This window comes from Diuraphis noxia, unplaced genomic scaffold (assembly GCF_037042655.1).
Source record: "Diuraphis noxia isolate RWA-SAM2 unplaced genomic scaffold, SU_Dnox_SAM2 contig0001, whole genome shotgun sequence".
NCBI lineage: Eukaryota > Metazoa > Arthropoda > Insecta > Hemiptera > Aphididae > Diuraphis > Diuraphis noxia.
Genome location: NW_028301711.1, coordinates 23986647 through 24011069, shown reverse-complemented (window position 1 = coordinate 24011069; position 24423 = coordinate 23986647). Strand labels below are relative to the sequence as shown.

General features: G+C 30.3%; 1 long non-coding RNA gene across 1 annotated transcript; it reads right to left on the bottom strand.

Annotated features, from left to right (window-relative positions):
- Positions 1 to 1741: 1741 nt before the first annotated feature.
- LOC149060359 (uncharacterized) lies at positions 1742 to 6323 on the bottom strand. The gene is made up of 5 exons (XR_016189523.1): positions 5328 to 6323; positions 3712 to 3854; positions 3068 to 3191; positions 2239 to 2301; positions 1742 to 2123 (listed from the first exon to the last, which is right to left on the bottom strand). It is a non-coding gene; the product is annotated as an uncharacterized LOC149060359 (long non-coding RNA).
- Positions 6324 to 24423: the final 18100 nt, after the last annotated feature.

Genomic DNA, 24423 nt, shown 5'->3' with positions numbered 1-24423 from the left:
AAGAGTTCGCTAAGAGGCTGTTATTCCGTTCAGTCTATAAAGGTTCTGTATCTTCTCTTAATTTCGAATTTTCTGACGCCAATGACGTACCAGTTGAGCTGTACATTATTATTTCGCAGATTCGTTTTGTTGGATGGTATGTTGATTAATCATCACTGGACTATAAACATTTTTACGCTTTATGTAATTTTGATTTTTCAACATCTCGTCAAGTTGGAAACGTCACAGATGTGTTACTGAGATGATCTAGGCAAAAGCTTTTGTGAAACTTTTGGACTTAAAGTTCAAATCTACCATTTTGCTACCGTTCGCTAATCATAGCACAGATTCTGAAGACATGAAGTCATGAAGACTGACTCGGATACGTGAAGTGAAATGAGCAGTTTAATTATTCTCGTGATTAAGTATGAATGTATGATACACACACGTCTGTAATCATAATAAAAACCAAAACATCAAGGTACTATCAAAGAGCCTTTCCACTATGATTAGACCTGTTAAGTGGAAATCGTTAGAAAAAGTTCAATTGTCCTATTGTCTTTCGGTCAATTGAATTGAGACCACTAAATCTGTCATCACTGGAATTCTGTTCTTTATATTACTCCACTTAAATTTTTAGAAAGAAAAAATAGAGCTACCATTTGAAAGGTAGATTGTTCTGTAATAAAATTGTTTTATGGCGTTAATGTCGTATCGTAATCGATCCGTGTATTGTTCACGAAGATACAGAAATATCAATATCAGTGACATTTGTGGTAATAGCCAATTTATGTGATAAAAGCAAATAATAGTTAACTATCGTACGTTCTAACTATTGTTACTTATAATTTATTTTTTTACATCACCATTATGACCCACCGATGAGTGAGCCCCAAATATTGACCCCAGTTATTTATCCTCCCAGTCACCAGTCGCCAGTTTTACAAGTTTCAAACAACTTTTTACTTTCTTCTTCTATAGCATTATGATAGTTCTTGCCTTCTTGGATTTTTGTAATTTATGTGTTTTTTCAAAATTTCTTCTGGTTGATCTTAGTACCAACTTCAATGATATACCACTTGCCAATATTAAATACGTTTGTAAGCCATTCGACTTATGTGCTATCCTATGGTTTATAAATTAATCGTCCACGAGTCAGTAGACGAATAGTGAAATGTATTTTATTCCTTAGAGAGTTTATGGTTTTTAACCACAAGGCAGAGTTAATCGTGTTTTCAGACTCTTCCCACTGCCATCCTAAATCCTCTTTATATGGTTGATTGCATTTATAGTTAACTTTTTTTTTCACACACCATATTAACATTCTGCTAAGTTGTGATTTTCTTATAACATTGTTTTTATATGGGTTGTTAATATATTTTTTTTACATTTTTCTTTCTTAAGAAATCAAGAAAGAAAAATGTCTTTAAAAAGATGGATTGTCAAGAAGATTGTATAATGAATGGTCCCTACGAAACACGTGTTGACGTGCTTCAATCAGGAGAATATATGGATAGAATTTATCAGCTAGACAGGGGTTCAAGAAAAGTTAAATTTTAGAGTTCTTGCAGCACTTATTAATGTTTTTTTCCAATATAGACTTTCAATCTTCAATGACTATAAATTAACCGGTTACAGATTGGATTCAAGAATTACAGCAGAATTGTGTAATAAAACAAAACATATAATTTTATAGGTCAAAAACACATTTTATTAAAAACATAAAATAATAATTACAATAAGCAAAACAGATTTAGCCCATACAATGACCGTTGCTCAAACACGCGATCGTCACACCTATAAATAGGTACCTAGTAACTTAGTGTTTTACAAAACTTTTATGACAACCTTTACTAGATACAACTTTACTATGTTTTCTGCTATTTCCTCCTGGATGCTACAGTGAGACCTAATTTTTTTAGTTATCTTTGGTGCTATCTCTTCATGTAATTGATTGTTTTTCACAAATCTATAATTTTCTAGTGAATATTTCTCATTTTTTTATATAATTGATTGTCACTGTTATTATTGATTACTGCTACTATTGCTACTGCAATTGCGTTCATGTCAAGGTTTACCATCTCTAGTATAATTAATAGTTCATCTTGCAAAGTTTTTGCATGCGTCTCTTACAAAACCGATTCCTAAAAATAATGAATAGATTAGGAATTAAACAACAAATAAAACGAATAAACGAGCAACATGGTATGTCAATGATACCATATCGCTCGCTTACTCGTTTATTAACATCATTTTTACCTTGATGGACATTTTTTATATCGATACTGGTAGACTGTGTATACGACGAAAGAAGGCAGATACCTTAATAATAAAAATAAAACTGTCAATATTAAAGAGATAAGCATTTGAACGTTTGAACATTTCATTAAGATAAATCAACCATTTTTTGTGCATATGAAATTAGAAAATTACAATAAAACCCTGACCTTCTCTCTTCTATCTTTTTCCGCGTTCCCGTCCATTATACCAGAAATAACTGTCTCTTCCTTTTCGCTTCTCACCGTTCCAACTACTCTCATAACCATCCACTGCATAGAATGCTTCGATTACTCAATAACTCCTAGGCCTGTACTTATACTTTTAATTACATACTAATATAAGTTATTTAGTTATTAATTTTTTAGTTGCATTTTACATTAGCATTTTATGTTTTTTTTTTTTTTGTACTAAATATTTAGTTAGATTTACAGTGAACTGCAATGTTTACTATTGTTTTATTTTAATCGCTACTATTATTGTAATTTTTCTGTATCATCTCATTACTGTATATTAAAAAAAAAAAACTGCCGATTGGCGTTAACTAAATAAATAAAATTAAATAAAACGTATTTTTAAAATATATATTGCAAACAAAAAAATAACCAATCTACAGTGGTACTGAATGAAACCAAAACAGTTTAAGGCAGTTGAAATAGTTTGATTGATCCACCCACCCATTAAAACGGCTGTGAAACATGTTTAATCAATTAAATAAAAAAATAATTAAATGTCATTTCCAACTGTTTTTAATACAATCATTTAGAAGAATAGGCTGGGAATTATACTCTTTTATATTTCTCTCACTCACCCAATTTTTAATGCAATACGATGTAGTGATGTACTATGTATAAAGTACGTGTTCAGTGTCAATTGCTCTCTATAATATTATTTATCATTGTTGAAATAGATTATTTCCGAACTCGATGAAATTCCTTTAAACAAAAATAATAATATATTGTAAGCATAGTAATATTGATCATCATTTTTGTCAATTATGAACTTAAAATGTATTTAATATGTTTGTGTCAAATATCTTTTGAATATATATTTTTGTGTTTTCTTATGTGATATTCTAATTAAATTTTTGAGTTTTTATTAATTTTCTATTTTAAATACACATTAAAATATGTAAAATTAAAAATATGTATTTAATTCCATGGTTTACTTATGAATACATATAATATTAACCATAATATTAATAAGTATTGAATCCTGTTGTAAGGATTAAATTTTACCGTTATAATATTATGTAACACCAAGTTATAAGAATGTATTTTCCAAAATATTAAACATTGTTTTCAGAAACCATAACATTATCATTGAATGCGTGATTGCGGATTGCGGATAGCGTGATTGCGTTCAATAAAATACCAGTAATGAATTATGTATATGATACCAAGCTCTGTTGCGAATAAGTTTGATTATATGTTCCATGTAGATTGTACTACATACCATCATACCATGTAGAAATGAGACACTGTGTACATTTCGTAATACATCTTTCTTTCTTTCACAGAGTTGTAGTTTCACACCACACTGCCATCAGAGTCCATTGCCATAGAGTTGACGTCGTTGACTCCTATGTTGCTAAGTGGCTAAGATCGACAAAAATATTATTATATTTAATATACATTTATTATTATATATACGTCATAAAAATATAAAATATTCTACACTCTGGTAACTGATTGATTAACTCCGATAAAACCAAAGTTTGAACTTGAAACTTTCCGCCTTCAGTCGATTTCCTTACAAATTTCTCTTTTTTTTGGCGTGACAATATTTGGTCGGCTGCAGAATAATAGAAAAAGCGGTGGTCTTAAGTTCAAAGTTCTGAGGAATTCTTACGTCCCATTATATTATATACATTTATATATACTGTATGTGGTTACACGATGCGTATCCATACAGCTTTTAAGAAAAATGATGTGATTTTCTGGCCGTTCCTACTTTGCTTGATGGACGATGGTTACCCGTGAATTATTTATTCGCTTTGCAAGTACGGAAAAACATTTGAAATTGCAGTGAAAATTTAAAATTAGTTTTATGTAATTACGTTAACTATACAAAAATAGAGCTTCACGTTGCTAAAATAAATAAAAATTTGAAAAATTGGAGTTGTTAATCGACTGATTGATGACTGTATGTGAGAATATAATAATATATACGAATTGGAATACCTATAACACTTTTGGGAAAATATAATATCATGTCCAATTACGACAAAATGTAATAGGTAATTAGTTTTTCGTGGAAATTTAAGTAATAGTATTAATTCATTATTTTGTTTGTGCATTGTTTTTTCGATAGGAAAATCGATTATTCTTTATTTTTGTGAAAATAACATAAAATTGCTCATTTATGGTGCTAATATGATGTTATCAAAACCCCGTCCATTTAGAACTCGTTTTATGTATATTATATGTAAAATTAGGGTTGTGCAGTACATCATATACCTTATATAATATGTATATTGTACATAATGCAAAACATGGTATAGCTATTTGCGTGATACCTATAACCACTATTATTTTCCATTAGTCTACCGACAGTGTAAATACATTGAAAATAGAAATGAACACGTAAAATAAAAATCGTATTTAATAATTTATCTATAAATATCGGTGGTGCGCATTTCGTCGGTTCGTTACGAATCCAAAAATATAATATGAGGCTTCATGACCTAACCTACAGATATCATATATAATTTAGGTATACCTAATTAGGTAACTAATTCAAATTATAAAAATACATATATATTATACATATATATATATAAATTGTCTGATATATATAAAGTGAAAATGGAAATATTTGTTACGAGTTGGCTTCGAAACTAACTTTACTCCCAAACATCTTGTTGTTTTTTAAATCTAAAGAGGACATCATGGAGCGAATTTTAGGCAAAAATAGTCTGTTGAAATAATAAATTATTAATTATTAATTAAAATAATAAAACAGATTTCGTTTAATATTAGGATTCAAAACGAAATTCCAGATGACGTGACAACGTACAAGTTAACCGATACTACAAAGTTGTCAATTATCTAACTGAATTATAAATTCACCTGATTTGCCAAGCATCCCCACGCATCATGTTCTAACATCTAACATAGAAAATTTGCGTTCCAATCATTCTTCTACAAAAAATTAATCCATCACAACTATATGATTGGCATTGATTGCAACAGGCTTTCGGTGAGCTGCAAGGTGATGAACAACATTTTCGAAGCTAAAATTTTATACGGAAATTTTTAGAACAAACTTAAATTTTCTACTGAAAAAATGATACACCTGACCATTGATAATCATACGCGGAAATCCGTTCCAATTTTCAATATTCATGACACTAATATGAACCACTCCGCAACAACATTTAAAAATATTATTTTAACACAGTTGAAATCATAATAGAAACCAAAAATATAGCCTCATACGGTTCCCAACTCCTAGTCAGAACACATAAACTATAACTGTGATGCAGAATCGAGAACAGTAGGTATATATAGTGAGAGTGACGGAGTTAAATGATTCGTCGAAAGCGTATCGTTTGCGTCCGAACACAATAAACAAACACTGCTGTTAAAGCTCACTGTTCCTCATCTGCTTCTTTATATATGTATCGTTTCTGCTTTGATTCACGTCGGTACATAATTTTGCACCCTTGCGTGGACGACACCTCATGTTATGATTCCTGCTATTATCGGCGCCTTTATTATTCGCCGACACTTGTGGTATAGCAGATCATCGAGATCAAGCACACGTGCAACGCGTATACATAACATATATAGAGGTAGATGACAGTGGCCGTGAGAATATGGATACGACAGATGCGTCTCATATGTGATGTGCGTGTTTTGCGTATTCACGCATAGCGTAGTATAGTAGGTATATAAATAATAAGAAAAAATAAAATTAATTACAACAACAACAATATAAAATAATCGAAAGGGAATAGTAGAAGAGTGAATCAAATAAAATACAAACTAGCATACATATATATATACACACACACACACTGCTCTGGCGTGGACGTAAAGAAGAAACGAGCAAGTGTTCGGGTTCACACGCGGGCGACTGTGATGATGCTGTGGCGTCCGTCGTGGATGCGTCTGTCCGTCGACTGTAGTATATATATATAGGCACGACATACCATGCACGCGGGAGATATGTACGGATGCGGATGTCGACGGGGTGGTGTTTGATGGTTGGTGGTGGGGAGGGGGGTGCGTGGCAGGGTGAGAGCTCGAGCTTTATATCCGGATGGGTCGCGGTGGCGGGTGCGGGCGGAGGGCTGGTGGTCGGCGCGCGTGAGGGGCTGCAACATGGAAGGGACGAGCGCCACAGCGGCCACCGCCACCGCCGCGGACGCCCGAGGGGTCAGCAGCACAACAGATTATTAATGATACGTGAAGAAATTGATTTATGTTATAAAACTGTAATTTAATTAATTGCTAATTGATGCGCGCGCGCATTATACACGCGCTCGCGGGTTCACCGGCGTCCGATCCCTGCGCGCTCCCGACGACGCCGCCGGGCGAAAGGGTGCGTGATATGTTCTGGTTACACAGTTCTATAACCACGTGCGTGGGGATGATGAAAATGCGTTATGCACGCCACTACAATGTATACATATTAATCTGAGTGATATTATATGATAATTATAATAAAATATATTATATATATATATATACGAGTATATATACACGCTTTTACATGTATAATCATATAACGCGTGCACGTGTTTTATATACCACGCGATCTTGTGTGTGTGTGTGTGTGTGTACGGACATCCATGTCCTGTTCACGCGAGCTTTCGTTCGGCCACTGCGACTCGTATAGTGTTATACTATACTTATGATGTTGTCATAAATATAATTATATTATTGTATGCAGCAGTTCTCCTTTTTTCAGAGATTTTCGCATTTCACTCGCACCTATATTTAGAATTTTTTACTTTTTATTAATTTCATACGTAAACGACTGCTTTCGTCGCGTATAGTGATAAAAGTCTACAATATATTTTCAGGCTTGTTTAATATAATATCATATTAAAATATTATACAGTGGAACATCCATGAGACGAAGTCTACTGCAGGCCGACAAAAAAAAAAATTCTTAGTGTCGTATTCGCCATGCAAATGCGTGGCGTATATAATATAGGTATATATTTCGGTTTCTGCTGATTCCCAAATCGTCGATCGAATAAATTAGTGACATCTGCAGTGTTAGCTGCACTTATCATTATTATTATTATCTTATTTAATTTCTGCTTTTAGTGACCACGATAACACGAGTACTTACTTACTGCACAAAAGATAATTAAACATGATCCAACAGTGTTCACACACTATATAACTCTAAGGTTAATATTATTGCTCTCGAGCAACTGAGTACTGAATGTTTCTAATGTGAGATCTTTTTTACCTGGAAAAAGTTTTGTTATTTTTCAACTGACCACAATATGACGATTACTGGATGAGAAAGTTAGTACAACAGTGTGTAGTCGACTGCCTTAATAGTGTTGTTTTGGCACAAACATCTCTGTACGCACGCGTTAGATATATAGATTACTCTAAAACAAGAGAAAAGAAAAACAAGTAACACTTTGAACAATAAACTGAAATATAGTAAAAATGATTATCCAAAAACCGTTAAAAAGTAAAAGACTGGTCGTTAACCACGACATCTTGCTAATGATTGACAGTCGCTCTCCCATAATTTCTGTCGCTTAATGTGCCATTGAAATGTTTTTGATTCGGCATTCCTTGACGTCTGCTTCGAATACAATTATAATTTGTAGTCAGTATGATATTATAATATTGTATAATATGCATTTTATTTTAATACATAGTATTTCATAGTGAAATTCTTTATATGACGGAATTTTCATTGCATAAATATATCATGCAAATTGCAATATAGTAAGCGCAAATGAAGTGAACTTCTTTACAATGATGGGTATGAAAATTCTACCGGCTGGTGAAATATTTATACATAAAGAGAGAGAGTTAAATTGTGGTAAACAGACAACGACGTTTTTCACCGACCAGACACCCAGTTCTCAGGCTTCGGAAAATGTACCACAGTCGACTGGCAAAATCCAATCAAAAGGTTGGAATCTTATAGTCAAGTGAGCTCGTGACGAAATTTTTATTTGTCGTAACCCTTTATAAAAACTACACTTATTATTTTTAATAATTACCAATATTATTAATTAATCACAAATTAACAATAATTGTTATTGTTTAAGTGAACTATTAAATATATACAGTTTTGTATAAAAAAATATAAAAACTGCGTGTTAAAATAACATTTTTTTAAATTCTAGTAAATTAAATAGATAAATACAGGAATATTTTGAGCCCTGAAAATTAAAATAAAATTTGTGAGTTAAAAAAAAAAATTAAAAATTGTCATACTTTTTATAAATGTTATCAAATAAATCTCCACAAAATTATTTATAGTTGAAATAAATAAACAAAAATTCTGCGCATGTTACAGAACATTGAGGTAGAGGTAATTTTAGCTTAGACGCTTTTAATGTAGACTTATATTAAATTTAGTTTTTTTATATTTCTATATAATATCGTCATTTTATTTCGGTTACTAAAATTAATTTTGTTGGTATATTATGCAAGGTACTTCTTTTACTATGGACCGTAATGGAAATTGTTGACATACCTACTATTACTAAATGAAACACTTTATTGTACCTACCCACACCAAACATTTATATAAATAATACTATTATATACGTTAGGTTATGCTATGTGGATATAATTTGGTATGAATGCAATTTTAAAATTAAGTTCGGTTTTTTTTTCTTAACCTTTGAGTATCTATCTCGATACAGGGCCATCAGCGTTTATCAAGTATAGTATGTCTCATTCCTTCAATTTATTCACCAGGAAGAAGTCGGACAGTATCATTACATACTTATAGGTAGGTAAGTAATTTATATACAAAATATAGTTTCTATAAACTTTAATTACCCGACTATTCAATTATTATTATGAAAATATTATATAATACTAAAGAATGTATTTAATATATAGAAAAAAACATATAAATAACGTATGATAAACATTGATTGTTGTAAAATAAAATTAAAGTTTTGAATTTCAATTAATGTCTGATCACAATATTGATACAGTCATGCAGCTGGTGTTGGAACACGTAGCAGTGCACAATTATTAATGTAGTCTAAAGAGTTTTGAAAAAATATTGATTATTTTCCAACTAAAAGTAATTAACATCTCTATAACTGTGTAGGTATAAGTTAATTTTACGGATAAATTATCGAATTTTAAATTGCAATAATTGTATTTTGTTAGTAACAGCTGAAGGTGTAGATAAAATTTGTTTTTGGTAGACTGCACATTATAAGATAGCCCAAGAATCATTAAAAATGTTAAGAGCTTATTACAATTTATATTATTATATATAATATATAATGGACAATAAATCTTATACACATTATTTTACATATTAATTAAACGTATGATTTTTTCTTTGTCCGTAGTTATATCCTATTGTTATGTAACAATAACAATAGATAATTCCAAATTATTATTTTTTGCCTCGATAAATGCGGTCAGTCAAAGCAATAATAATATTTTTTACGTTGGTTTCAAATCGTTTCTAAAACCTAATCTTAGACATTTCGAACAGTTGGTGGTCCTTTAATGAACAATTAAAAAATTATTAACATGTGTGTATATTACTATATTATTAAACCTTAACACCATGCTTATGGAACGTATTCAAACAATAGTGCTGCAGTACAATAATAATATACGAGTAGTATACTACATAATATAGGTGTACATACATAATATTACGGTATAATATTAGAAAGAAATAATAAGATAGGTACTTAGAAATATTAATAATAATACTATATTAATGCATAGAATTATGATGTCCACGGTCTTATCGTTATATTTATCACAGTCCCTCGCACGCCTTATCACAGTTTCAAATTTCGACACGATCTCTGATATGACGAGAATACGATGGCAAGTATACGGAAATTCGGCAAATTAAACTGACGTCAAATTAAAATACGATTTCAATTTGGCCAAGAGCGTGTAAAATGTTGGCCAATCGAGTAATTTTTATACATATTCGCGTTTGCTCCATTTAACAATGTTTAAACAAAGAACTTTGAATTATCCACTCAATTAATCCAGATTAAAAAACCATCTAAAAAACAATTGCTTAACCCTTTCACGCAAAACTGTCGACTTCACACAGCATTCCAGCCATAAATGAGGGAGTGCCCATTGTCGGATACGAAAACTTCGCACATGCCCTGCACGATTGTTTTTGATTTATAATATTATTTCCTATAATACTTTCGTGAATAAAATTGTTTTTCTTCTTGAACTCAAAAACAACGAGGGTGTGGTGATATGCGTATTAATAATTATTAAAAAAAAAAAAAAATCACCCCAATAATTGGTCCATAAATTAATGGTTATTAAAATATAATATGTCATGGTAGAATACTGCAGATACAATAATTTGCTGAAATTATTGTAACAGATAATAATTATAGTATTATACAGTGATGTTTTTGGATAGGTTTAAATTCAATTTTTCATAACTATTACAATTATATATTTCATACATGCGTCAAAGCTCTATTTGAAATTGGTATTATGTGTTAGATGGTATACATAGATAAACTACAATATTAGCCTGGGTATAAACGAATTAAAACATTAACATTTACAACTTTAATTTTAATCAACTCAATTTTTAACTTAATTGATTTTTGTTGATATAAAATTAACAAATAACGAATTTACTCCAAGTTACGTTACTGAATAAATAATTAAATATTATTGGTGATAAATAAACATTTACATTTTTTATATTTTAAATCATATAACACTGGATATTTATAAATTAAAAAAAAATTAAACTAGTTCAATAAGTTAATTACAAGTTTTCAAAAAGCATTTAACTTAAGCGTGATAAAAAAAAAAAATAGAACAACTATGAACTTTCAACTTTTTAAAATATTCTATACTTAAACTCGTTTAAAAATTATCGTTAACTTGTCCAGTCTTTACCACGTCTACATCGTTTTGAAACACTCTTATTGGGCAACAGATAACAGCCCCTCATTTGTAGCGGTATTTATAGTCTGTCATCAAATCATTGTGGTAAGTGTTTTTTTTTTTTTTTTGATAGGTACCTTCCCCACAGGATCTCCAAACAGCCGATGACTCTTTCTCCGTCTCGCTGCACCCTAGAGGATATATATAATGTCGCTAGCTCCACGTTGAAATCTATTTTCCCACCACAGATGCATGTACATCGGTATTATGATATTATAATAATCAAAATAATAATATATCGTCACCGTGTAGGTACACCGCAGCTCAGCGGAATCACAGGGCGGCGGCGTATGTTATAATCGGCACCAACGATCTCCTCGTCGAAAAGAGTCGTCAGGGCACGTCCCTCATCATCGTTCGACGCATCAGCCACCGCGCCGCTGGTTCAGCTATCGCGTCCGTCCATCGTCGTCGTCGTATATACAGCCGCAACAGACAACAGTCACGTTTATACGTGTGTGTGCGTGTGTAGTACACGTATCATATATAGAGAGACGCATCACGACTGTCGCCGCCGCACCTCCCCAGCGGGGCCAGCGCACTCGTCAGCCGTTCGATCTTATCTATTTATATCCTGTCATCCCTCTTGTACATACAACGGTGGCACTGATGATTATTATGTGCATGCAGTACACGTGGGGCGAATCGTGCAGTGCGCTTTAGACATACGCGGGACGGTCGCGATCTGCAGGCTCTGCAGGTTTTTTTTCGTCTCGTCTATCTTTCCGCGCAATATCGTATTATTATTTTTTTCTCCCCCTCCCCCTTCCCCTCCCACAAAGGGATGATAGTATTATATTATTATTATTATTATTATCATCATCGCAGTTTGTGCGGTAGGCGCGCGACGCATCAGTCACGCACGCGACGATAATATTATAGGGGAATCCACACCGCAGCATCAGTCTCTGTTCGAATAAAACATATTATTTCATATATATATATATACCCGACCGCGAGACCAGCAGTAAAACGGGTGAGACCGATCTGCGACCGATGAGATGCACGCTCACACATATGCAGATAACATCGTAATATAATGTATGATTTTCGTGTGTGCATGTGTGCTCGATGCACCGACCGCGATGATCGAACCTGATGCTGCAGCTGCTGCAGAGAAGCCACCCGTCGAAGTTCCGCAAGATTTTCGAAACGACGTGATCGTCTGTTCTGTAGTATAACATAATATTTTGCATATCATTTTGATTATTTATCCTCAGAGCTGGTCCATAACGATGGTGCCAAGCAGTGATGTAATGCTAAAAATATTTGTGGGTATACGCAATGTTCGGGGGGGAGGGGGGGGGGGGGTACCCCACGAATTTTCTCGCATTAGGTACCCAAACTTAAATACATGAATTTTTTTTTTCACCACTTACTAAGATTTGTATAACCTCCTCTCCCCCTGAAATTTGTTCTAAGTACGGCCTTGGGTACTACAGTCTTTTACATGTAAATAGGTGGTAAGTGATAGCATTGGGTGAAAAAAAAATTTCCTCACTTCATTTAAAATAATTTTTTTTTTGCAGCCTTTTTATTACATATCACATACGCAACTACGCAAGTACTTAATACTTTTGAAAGTAATCTATTGTAGATAATTATTTTAGTTTTCACTTATTTCCAAATCAAAATCATGAAAAATCTGAAATGGAAGTAGTTACACATTGATGAAACTTTCTATTTTTAGAAACTTAAATTCAGAAAAATAACATTGAAACATAAAGTGATATAAAGTGCCTAGGTAGTAAAACTCTTTAAATTATTAAACTGATTAATTATGCTTGATAAAATATTGTTGATAACCAATTTAGTTAATAATATATTTTGAAGGCACACTATACAATATTGTATCTGAATATTGGCACTGCCAAGAGAGTTGAAGTGGAACCACCGACGATCACTCCATGTTCTTGCAAATTCACAAAACAATTATATTTTGTATAGTTTTATAAAAATAAATTCCCGGTTTTTTTTTTTTTTATCATTTTGAAATATTTATAATAATTGTTGAATTAACAATTAATGTAATGATCAAGATAGAGTAATACCATTTTAGAAATTACTATCAAAATTACCGTAGAAGCCGTTTATTAGAAACACTTTGGGACCCAAGTGAAATATGACCCTTGTGAACTTAGCAGTGCAATGATAACAGACAACTTTTAAAAAGGTCTAAAAATTTGTTAGTGAATTGTTAGAGATTGTTAGATAACTTTCAAAGTTTGTTAGACATTATTTTCGGCGCAATAAACTTTTTAACTTTTGCACTGCTATCTTCACGGCAGCAGTGCAAAAGTTTGTTAGAAGTTTTTTTTTTTGCTCAAACAACAAATCTAGGTTTGTTAGAGATTGTTAGACAACTTTCAAAGTTTGTTAGACATTATTTTTGGCGCTAGAAATTTTTTACTTTTGCACTGGTGGTAGCAGAACTACAATTTATGGAAAACGAAATATTCACAGTTATTAATGATAGGTATCAGATGAAGTAACAAATATAATTCAATGCAAATAATTATACTTTTCAGTTTTTTCATGAAGCGAGATTTTGTTAATTAATTTTTTAATTTAATTTTAGCCTAACCTAACCTAACCTAACCACAGGTTGAGAAACGCTTTACCTATTAGAGTTTTAGAAAAAGATAATTCAGAGCTATATTCGTTATAATATATTCATAAAAATAAAACTTGATTTGATTAAACATTAATAGTGAGTTAAAAAATAAAATTTCATTAAAAAAAATTGTATGAAAATTTAGTATGAATCAACAAGTAGGTATATTTGATAAAAAAAAATGTAATGTGATTAAAAAAAAATGATTAAATAAAAATTGGATAAGAATAAAATATCAATACTTTTGACAAAGAATCTAATTTGATTAAATAAAATAATTTAATTTAATACAAGATTAATACATGATAAAAAAATCTATATTAGATAAAAAATGTAATTTTATCAAAAACTTGTTCACTTATGAAGTATTTTTAACATTTAAATTACTTTACTTATTTTTATTGAAAGTTCAATATAATATTTCTTTTAAAAATCGTATTTAGGTTATTTAATTTAATTGTTTCTTATATAAAATATTAAATGTGGTGTTATCATAATGTTATTTATATTGTTTAGTCTTTTAACTTTTCGTTGAAGGTCATCATGGAGGTAGATAATTATAGGTAATTATATTAATATTAGCATTATGTTTTTTTATTATTTTTTATTAATCAAATAATATTTTTTATTCAATATAATTTTTTTCTTCAATAAATCTAAGTTTTTAATCGAAAATATCGATTTTTTATTCATTCTAATTGTTTTTTAATCAAATAAGAAATTTTATTAATTTAATGATTTTTTAATCAAATTAAATGTTTTATCCAATATACTTTTTTATTCATATTAGATTTTTTTTTTTTAATATAAAGAAATAAGGCCTCGACTACATAGGTCATTTGCCGCTGTATTAGATTTTTTATTCATAATTATTCTTTATTCTGTACTTTTTTTTTTAAATTAATTAGATTTTTTATCCAATATTAATTGTTTATTCAATAATTTATTTTTAAATCTAATCCGAGTTTTTGGTTAACTATTAATCTTTAATCAAATAAGATTTTTATTCACTTTAATTTTTTTATTTAATGATTTTTTTTAAAATCGAATTCAGATGCAAAAGTAAAAAATTTCTAGCACCAAAATTGATGTCTAACAAACTTTGAAAGTTGTCTAACAATCTCTAACAAACCTAGATTTGTTGTTTGAGCGAAAAAAAAAGTTCTAACAAACTTTTGCACTGCTGCCGTGAAGATAGCAGTGCAAAAGTTAAAAAGCTTATTGCACCGAAAATAATGTTTAACAAACTTTGAAAGTTGTCTAACAATCTCTAACAACTCACTAACAAATTTGTTAGACCATTTTAAAAGTTGTCTGCTATCATTGCACTGCTAAGTTCACAAGGGTTGAAATATGTTTATTAACCAATAATTGTATCTAATGAACGATTTGGTTTGATTTGTACTATGAAAAATCCGTGAAAAATGTATGTATCATTATTTAACTATGTATATATTATATTCTATAATTCAAAAAATGTATGTACAAATGCATATATTTACTATATTATTTAAAATATTTATCGATCGAAGTTTGTTCTTTTGCGTCATGTACCTCCATGACCATATTTTCATATGAATAATGCTGCTCAAGATTGGTCATCACACGGTGTATATGTCAGCTGACGTTCACCTGATTGTTTCAAATAAGCGATGTGATATTTCAATAATCTGATTTATTTTTAAAGTTCTAATATACGGCCGGTCCGTTCCGGTACATTTAGTTTCAATAACGCGATTATATCATTTAACTATGTTTCTAATAAGCGGCTTCTACTGGTGTATTTCCATAATGTTGAAGAGATGTATCATTGCATTTATTGTAGAATGTTTTACGATAACATAATATACATCTGATGGTTGTATTGGAGATACATTTGAGATACATCATACCGAAAATCAATTAATGATTTAGACGTCAGAGTGTTTATAAAATAAATTGAATGCATCAGATGTACTCGTTGAAACTTAAAACAGTGGTGATGATCTGGGCCTCCACACTCCCTGGTCAGAACGACCTATGGTACTGGGGCCTGCATATTCGTGGGGCGCGGTGTTTATGATTACTTAATTCATATATGTATATATATATATTAGAAGTATGTTTCAAAATAAATTGTTATTTAAGAGATGCACAGATTTAGCTATGTACCAGGGCCAAAAATATGATGTGAAAGGATCTGATTATATCAATGTATATTCAGCCACTTGGTAGTCGGTTCTTTTAAATTCAACGAGGTTTTTTCGCAAAATTCCGTAGATTTCAGTATGCCTATCAAAAACTGTGTAGTTCATATTATAATTTGGTAAACATTTTAGGTGACTTATAAAAATGTAAAACGATTTTTTTTTTAAATCAAAGAAATAGGAAAGGGTTGAGAACCATGACGATAATATTTATATTGCGTACAACAGACTGATTTTCCACCTTCGATGTGATAACTGCATGTAACTCGTTTCGAAGTGGAAATCTCACATGCCATTGACTGCGTGCGCGAATAAATACTATAGGTATATTATTTTTTAGACGCCAGTGAAAGTCAGCGGACCGTGCTCCATGCAGCGACCGTTTATATGATATTATTATTATTTTCGCATTACCTTTTCGTCTTCCTAACGTTATATGTATATTCTTCCTCGCCATCGGACTTTAACGACAATAATTATTGGTCTGCGCAGTGGAGCACTGATATAATAAACGCCATCACCACCGTATACGTATATAATAGCGATGACGCCTTTTACAGATGATCGAGTCGATAGTTGTTGGCGCTGCGAGTGTGTGCTCTTAAATATCATTTGTGGCGATTTCATTGTGCGAGTGATGTTCTACTGTTGTGTACTATAACTGTATGGTTTATATTCTTTTCAATATCATTATTGAATATATCATATTATTATTATTATTAAACATTTACACACGTATCTCACCATTGAACCGTGGTAATAAAATTATTGCGATTGTGATCTGTATAATAGGAAATCAAAGACACCATAATAAAATTACACTATTTGTTATTTTTATCCCCTCGAGAATGATCTCTGGCTAGTGATTATACGTTCAAAGGCCAATAATTACCCCCTTCCCTCTCCTGCAGGCGGAAATATCGGTATACATTGATATTATGACCGGAACGAGTATTCAAATTATAGTGTATTGGTTTTACTACAACTTAGGACTCTCGGAAATTCTCAAATCATCAATTCAAAAATTATGCACCGTGGCAACCGTAACATCGGTGATAACGGATATATTTCTGGAAATCGCCACTGAGTCTATATAGAGAATGGAATCCTTGCATCAGAGAATACGAACAAAATATAAAACATGAATTTTTTTCTTAGGTAGGTAATATTTTTAAGATAGACAAAAGTGAGCGTAATATTATTTGTTATAAATTATAATGGGGTATCGGTGTATAATATATGTAAAAAAAAATTGAATAACAGTTAGAAAATCAAGTTAATCCTAGTCGATCCAATATCGCGCTGTAATATCATTTATAATTATTTAACTATTATTGTTAAACTGATTCGGTATCTCACACATATAGCAATTCAATTTTTAACGTTAGCAGGTAAATACAATATAACTTTGATTCTGTGGTAAAAAAAGCTGTACAATAATTACTAAGCGTCTACATGATTCACCATGGCTCTAGTTATGAATAATATTGATTACAATATTTATTTCATACCAAGTTTTAACTCTAAATCTCTATATGTATTTACATCGTATGTCATAGCATATCATCGCATCCTATATTATGATATCATGATATATCTTCCTGCAGTTTTTGATTCTCATTTGTATTTAATGACTAAGCTATGTATGTATATAAAGAAAATTAGATAAATTTTATTTTTTTTCACCTATATTATAGGTTAACATAACTATGTAATAGGTATTATATTTTTATGGTTTCTAAAAATATTATATTGTAATTCAGTGATTTGTGTCATATAATATGATGTATTATATGTATACCAACAAAGACACTTGTATCATGGAAGAAACTGTTGCACGAAAGCAAGATCAAAATGCTAAATTTAGTGATGTAAATAGGAAATTTTCAAGAAAATATGTAATTATTTGTTTTTTATTTACATTGACTTTATGTAATAAAATAACAATAGGTACTGATAGTATGCTTTACTACCGCGCAAATATTAATGTTATGATTATCACCTCTGTATTAACTACAAATGTTTAAAAACCAAATATTCAAATCAATAAAATGCGTATAGTCTGCATATCATGTCTTGAGCAACACGAAACACTCAGAAAAGCTATGTACAAAATAAACATTTTGGTTTTTCTACAGGCAACAACACATGTTATGAGAACCTATATATTACATAACTGACGTCTGATAATAATAATAATGATAATAAAAATATCATAATATATGAAAGTATACCTATATTAGGTATACATGTCATAATTACTTAATACCATAATGCCTACTTGTGTGTACAAATTAGTTAAGTAAGCATCAAAACTACTAAGCTGCAGCATAGAGTAAAAATATAATATATATTTAAATATTGTAATTTTATAATAATATATCTAATGTTAAATACATTTATATTATCTTGATAATAAACACGATAGGTTTCAAACTTACAAATACAATTGTCTGTATAAACAAGACTTAACATTTTCTATTTTTTTATAAATAAATTAAATATGTATTGTGCATAAAAATCAATTTTAATAATGAACTAATGTATTAATTTTTAATTTTTTCTATAGCTTGCTTAATATCATCATATTAACTACAAAGTATATTTTTGAAAAAGTGTGAAAAAACTGTTAAAACATGAAAAGATAACCAATTACAAATCAAGACCCTCAAGTATATTGATGTTATGTATATCAAAAGCAAATAGTAATAAAAAAACTTCTTAAAAGCACTTATTTAACAAAGATTTCGATAACAATAAGAGTGAAGGTGCTTTTGTGCCTAACCACTGTTACATAAACATAATATTATTACTATTACAAATTCTACAATGCATTCATTCAAGAATTTATATCGATTACCATATAACTGTTAATTCTTAACTTGTTTTTAATTAATAAAACTTTTTTTTCATTTTTAAAGAAATATATCATGGTATGCATATACATATTATAAAATATTCAGTCATATTATAATGATGTCAGTAAAAATATATTTCGTAAATTGTGTTACATTTAGTTGTTATTTTTTTCTAAAACGAATGACTATAATAATTGTACAACTATATAATACAAGTTGTATTATACAACATATATTAAACACGTAAATAATTCGTTCTATATAATATTATTACAATTTACGTAGGTATATAAAATATAAATCGTGACTTTTATTCGGTATTCAGATTATGCATAGTAATAATAATAAACGATTTAATTTTACACCCTAATAACAGTTTCCAATTTTTATCGAAATATATTAGTTACATTTGTTCAATATTTTTGTGAATAAGTTTCATATAAAATAATTGATATATTTTTAATTTGAACTCAATTACCTGCATGCACGTCTAAAATGATAAGACACGCCAAACGTACGTTGCACCAGCACCACCCATTAAAAAATTTTGATTTTGAACTTTTTATTTCATCAATAATAATTAGCACGCATGAATTTTCACGACTAACTATCGCCGAAAATTAGTTTCATTTTTTATCATAACAATGTTTTTACAAAATTTTTGATTTCTTGTCAAATATTGATTTTTTAATCAGTTAATTTTTTATAAGGTAATATTGAAGGTTAAAGATGAATAAAAAATATACTATTTTTATAAAAAATGCTAAAAAATATATATTAAATAAAAAAATTTATATTTGATATTATATTAATTTAATAAAAATTCAATATTTGATAAGGAATCAAAAATATTTAAAAAAAACACTGTAATGATAAAAAAATGAAGCTAAATAAAGAATTTAAAAAAATGTATAAAAAAATATATTTATAAAAATTAATTTTGTAAAATATATTTTAAATATTTTATTAAATATATTTGTTTTTAAATTCTTTATTTAGCTTCATTTTTATGATTACAGTGTTTTTTACAATATTTTTTATCCAATATTGATTATTTATTGAATTCATTTTTTTTTATAAAATTTGGATTGTATATTAAATACATTTTTAATCAAATATAAATTTTTTTATTTAAGATATATTTTTTAGCATTTATTATAAAAATAGAATATTTTTTATTCAACTTAAACCTTCAATATTTACCTTATAAAAAAATAACTGATAAAAAATCAATATTTGATAAGAAATCAAAATTTTTATAAAAAACACTGTTATGATAAAAAATGAAACTAATTTTTATAAATGTTTTTTTTTTATTAAATATAAATTTTATATTTCACTTGTGGTTTTTGTTTAAATTTGATTTTTTATAATTTGAATCACAATAAATTACTGGAGATTTCACACGGATGTGACGATCGTGAAAATTCATGCTAAATGCGTGCTAAATGATGGTATGGTTAAATTTTAGAAATTTGAAAATTTTCACTCTGGGGTGGTGCTGGCGAAACAGCCAAATTATTGGAAACGATTTCGCTCTGAAGTGACGATCGTGCGAATTTCGACGATAGTCGTGCAAATTCATGCTAAATGCGTGCTAAATGAAGGTTATATAAAAATATAAAAAATTCCTTTTTTTTGGTCGGGCGGTGCTGGTGAAATGTTTCACCAGCACCGCCCGTTGATTTTTACGATTCCGGAGACACCGGTGTCGTGCAAATTGCAAAATTAGTCATGCAAATTCATGCTAATTATTGATGAAATAAAAAGTTCAAAATTTTTTAATGGGCGGTGCTGGTGCAACGTACGTAAAACTTAAAAATAATAAATAGTGATAATAATCATAGATTCTGTGTTCGTGAGGATAATCATTCAACCTTCGAAGAATATGATTTAAATAAACTGACGTGCATCGTAAAATATGCACGGACGTCATCGTAGGGTTGTAAATGATACTGTTATAAAGAAATATTTAGGAATACAGTGAACGTAAATAATATATTTATACTTATATCATACGTGCACAATATACATATATATATACATACCTATAGCGTATTATATGTTATGATGACGTACCGTTGCTGAACTCGGAGCCAAAACTGATTGCCGATGTGCTCCCGTCAGCTGTAGGTTTGTTATAATGTTTAATGAATTAACAATGAAGGAGTCGTAATGAAAATACATCCGACAAACTTTGCAACAACGTTACGTCGGTCCGTTCAATGTCTTCGCATCATCGTGATAATATAGTTTTTGACAGACGACTACACGAACACACACACACACATATGTGCGTGTAGGTTAAAAAAAATAGCACGCCGTATTTAGAACGAGTGCAAAAAATATAATAATGTACAATATTGTGTAACAACATTTTGAAAACGAATAATCCTACTGCACTGTTTTTAAAGAGTTTGGAAATGGTCTCTGGACATACGAAATGTTAATAATATGTTAAGATAACGCTATCAATCTATCATTTGTTTTGTTGTCTTAGTATCTGCACACAATATGCATATTTTTCGTTCGTTATGGTTCCAAAGTTTCAATGGTACACTGTTAGTTTTTATATATTATTTATATATTAGAGTAAATTGACACATAGTATCAAACATTTTTGAGTAAGACAATTTTCTCGGAGTTTAAGCGTCGTTGATTTTTGGCTACCTTTTTTAATTTTTGAGAAAAATTGTGTATAATATAATGTTTACTCTGATATCAAAAAAAACTATATCATGCACTGTTGAAACTAGTAAAAGAAAATTTGTCATGACATTGTAAGACGGATAAAAACAATGCAGAGTAGCGTGTCCTCTCAACCAATAATATAGATGAACACAATAAATATCTAATTTTACTGTACATACTCGTATCTGTCGTCTAATTCTTATGGAGATTGCCGTGCGTACAAATACCTGAAATCAGTTGAACCCAGGCAGATTATAGCAAGTAATGCTACCTGCTACTGCATGTATTCTCCAAGTGGGATGCGCATGTATTGTATACAGCAAGGAAGCTTATAAATTTATAACATCAACTATAGTCTATAATAGTTAATTTCCTTGAACTATACTGATTAATGAGTGAAAATATTTTTCACAAATAAAAAATTGGGTGGGCTGGTAACTAACTTTTTTTAAACTGCATTTGCTCTTGAAATATCTCTGTGCGCCATTGCCTGAAAACATGTAAGATACGATTGCACCATATCGCTGTAGGCACTCGTCAGATAAAACCGTATAGTATTAAAATGGGTATTATATTTACTACGACGGCATTCTTTTAGTCCTCGTGAAAATACCACAGACCATTCTCATTCACATTCGCACATCAGTGCGTATACGTCATAAGCGATAAAACCGTATTATTATGTGCGCTTTGCCAGAGCTATATGCTGCAGGAGAAGCGCAGGAAAACACTAAAATTAAAATTTTAAAATCCAACCACCGCAATATAGGAAGTAATAGTAGATAGGCACCTGCATAATAATAATAATAATAATATACCATAATAAATGTGTATAATGATTTGACACTATACGGACTGCTGCTGTGGCCGATTCCTCCGTCGTTGTTCGTTGGTTTTTCTCTCGGTGTGCCCGACTACGTGACGTTTTTCCCTCGCAACATTAATAATAATTAGCACCGTACGCATATTATATATTATTATTATTATTATTATTTTGTATATATATATATTTGTCCGCGAGTGTGTATTTGTACTCGTGTACGTGTGTATAAAATGTGTACATACACATATATATATATATTGTATGTATCCCAGACAGGGACGAGAAATGAGAGAAGAAAAAAAACGTAATAATAATAGTATATACCTCCGTATAACGTTCGCAACTAATAACCTGCCGGACAGAGGAACGATATAATAATAATAATAATAAATATGGTCTGAGAGAAACACACACGTATAAGTGTACTTACAATGTATGTGTGTAGGAAAAATGCGGAGATTGGACGCGGTTGTCAACGACGTATTTTCTATGGCTCAAGCTTTTTGACGTGTACATATTATTAACATACACACACATACACATCCAATCAAAAATGATTCGATCTACTCGGTGCCACCAGTCTCCCCTACCCGTCTATCTCTCACTCTCTCTCTCTCTCTATCTCTCTCTCTCTCTCTATATATATATATATATATATATATATATATATATCGTCTAGAATGCCGTAAAAATAATAATATAATAATATTATACATAATATACTCGTATACATATATTGAAGTAATGTCTATAATATTTTACGCTCCGGCCCCGCAGCCATAATGTGTTAGATTTTACTACCATGTGTACCTATTATATTAATATACATAGACTTCAACGCAATAATAATGATAAAAATACCACCGTCGCCATCGTTTATAATAATAATAATAATATTATGTGCCGCAGAAAAATAACATTTTTTCAATGTCCTACTACAACGACGTCCTATAGGGTCCGTAAATTAAAAAAAAAAAAATTAATGCGTTCTGCAGCAGCTATAGATAATAATATAATGTTATTATAGATTCCATATACGCGTGTAGGTACAACGTCAATGTAGGTACGTTTTGCGCATAATGTATTTTTTTCTGTATTATAGCAAAATTAATAATACGATTAATTACTTCAAGACGAATTAATAATCGTATTATTAGGTATGTAATACATGCACTTAAATGTTTTTAAATTGCTTTTATACTAGGTGCCTACCTATTTTATAATTGTGTTTTAGTGACTTCATGACTTACACAAATAATTTGAATGAAACACATCAACCAAATTGTATTTCCCAAAACACGAAATCAGTGTTGTGTTATTATTCTAATAATAAACTATTTGTGATTTTTTTATGTTACACATTTTGTTTATTTTTTTTATCGAGTTAAGGCTCCAACATCTATAGTCATGAGCCTCAAGGTTATCTAGTATAGAGTACGGTCGTCTATAACACGTGTATATTATGTGACAAAGAGTTGTCACTAAAATCCGGGTGGTCACCCCTCCGGGAACTAGAGTTTAGCGACGCCCGGTGGATGCTTGACCTCAAAACATGCCTGTGACTGAGGCCAGACACCACACAACGCCGAAACTGTATTTTGTTTATTTCGTTAGATTCAACTTACATTGGGTATCGAAATTCCAAATGAAACTAACCCTTTTCACTTCACGTATTACGCCTTTATCACAGACCGCAATAATAAATACCCTGTAATTATTTCTCCGTTCATTATTAACATTGTTATTTCGTCGCTTTGACCACAGAATTAGCCATTATATTATTATTTATTACTGTATCTGATATTAATCTCATAATTTATAGATTTAAGCCGAAGAATCGTTCATAGGTACTTAAACCTCG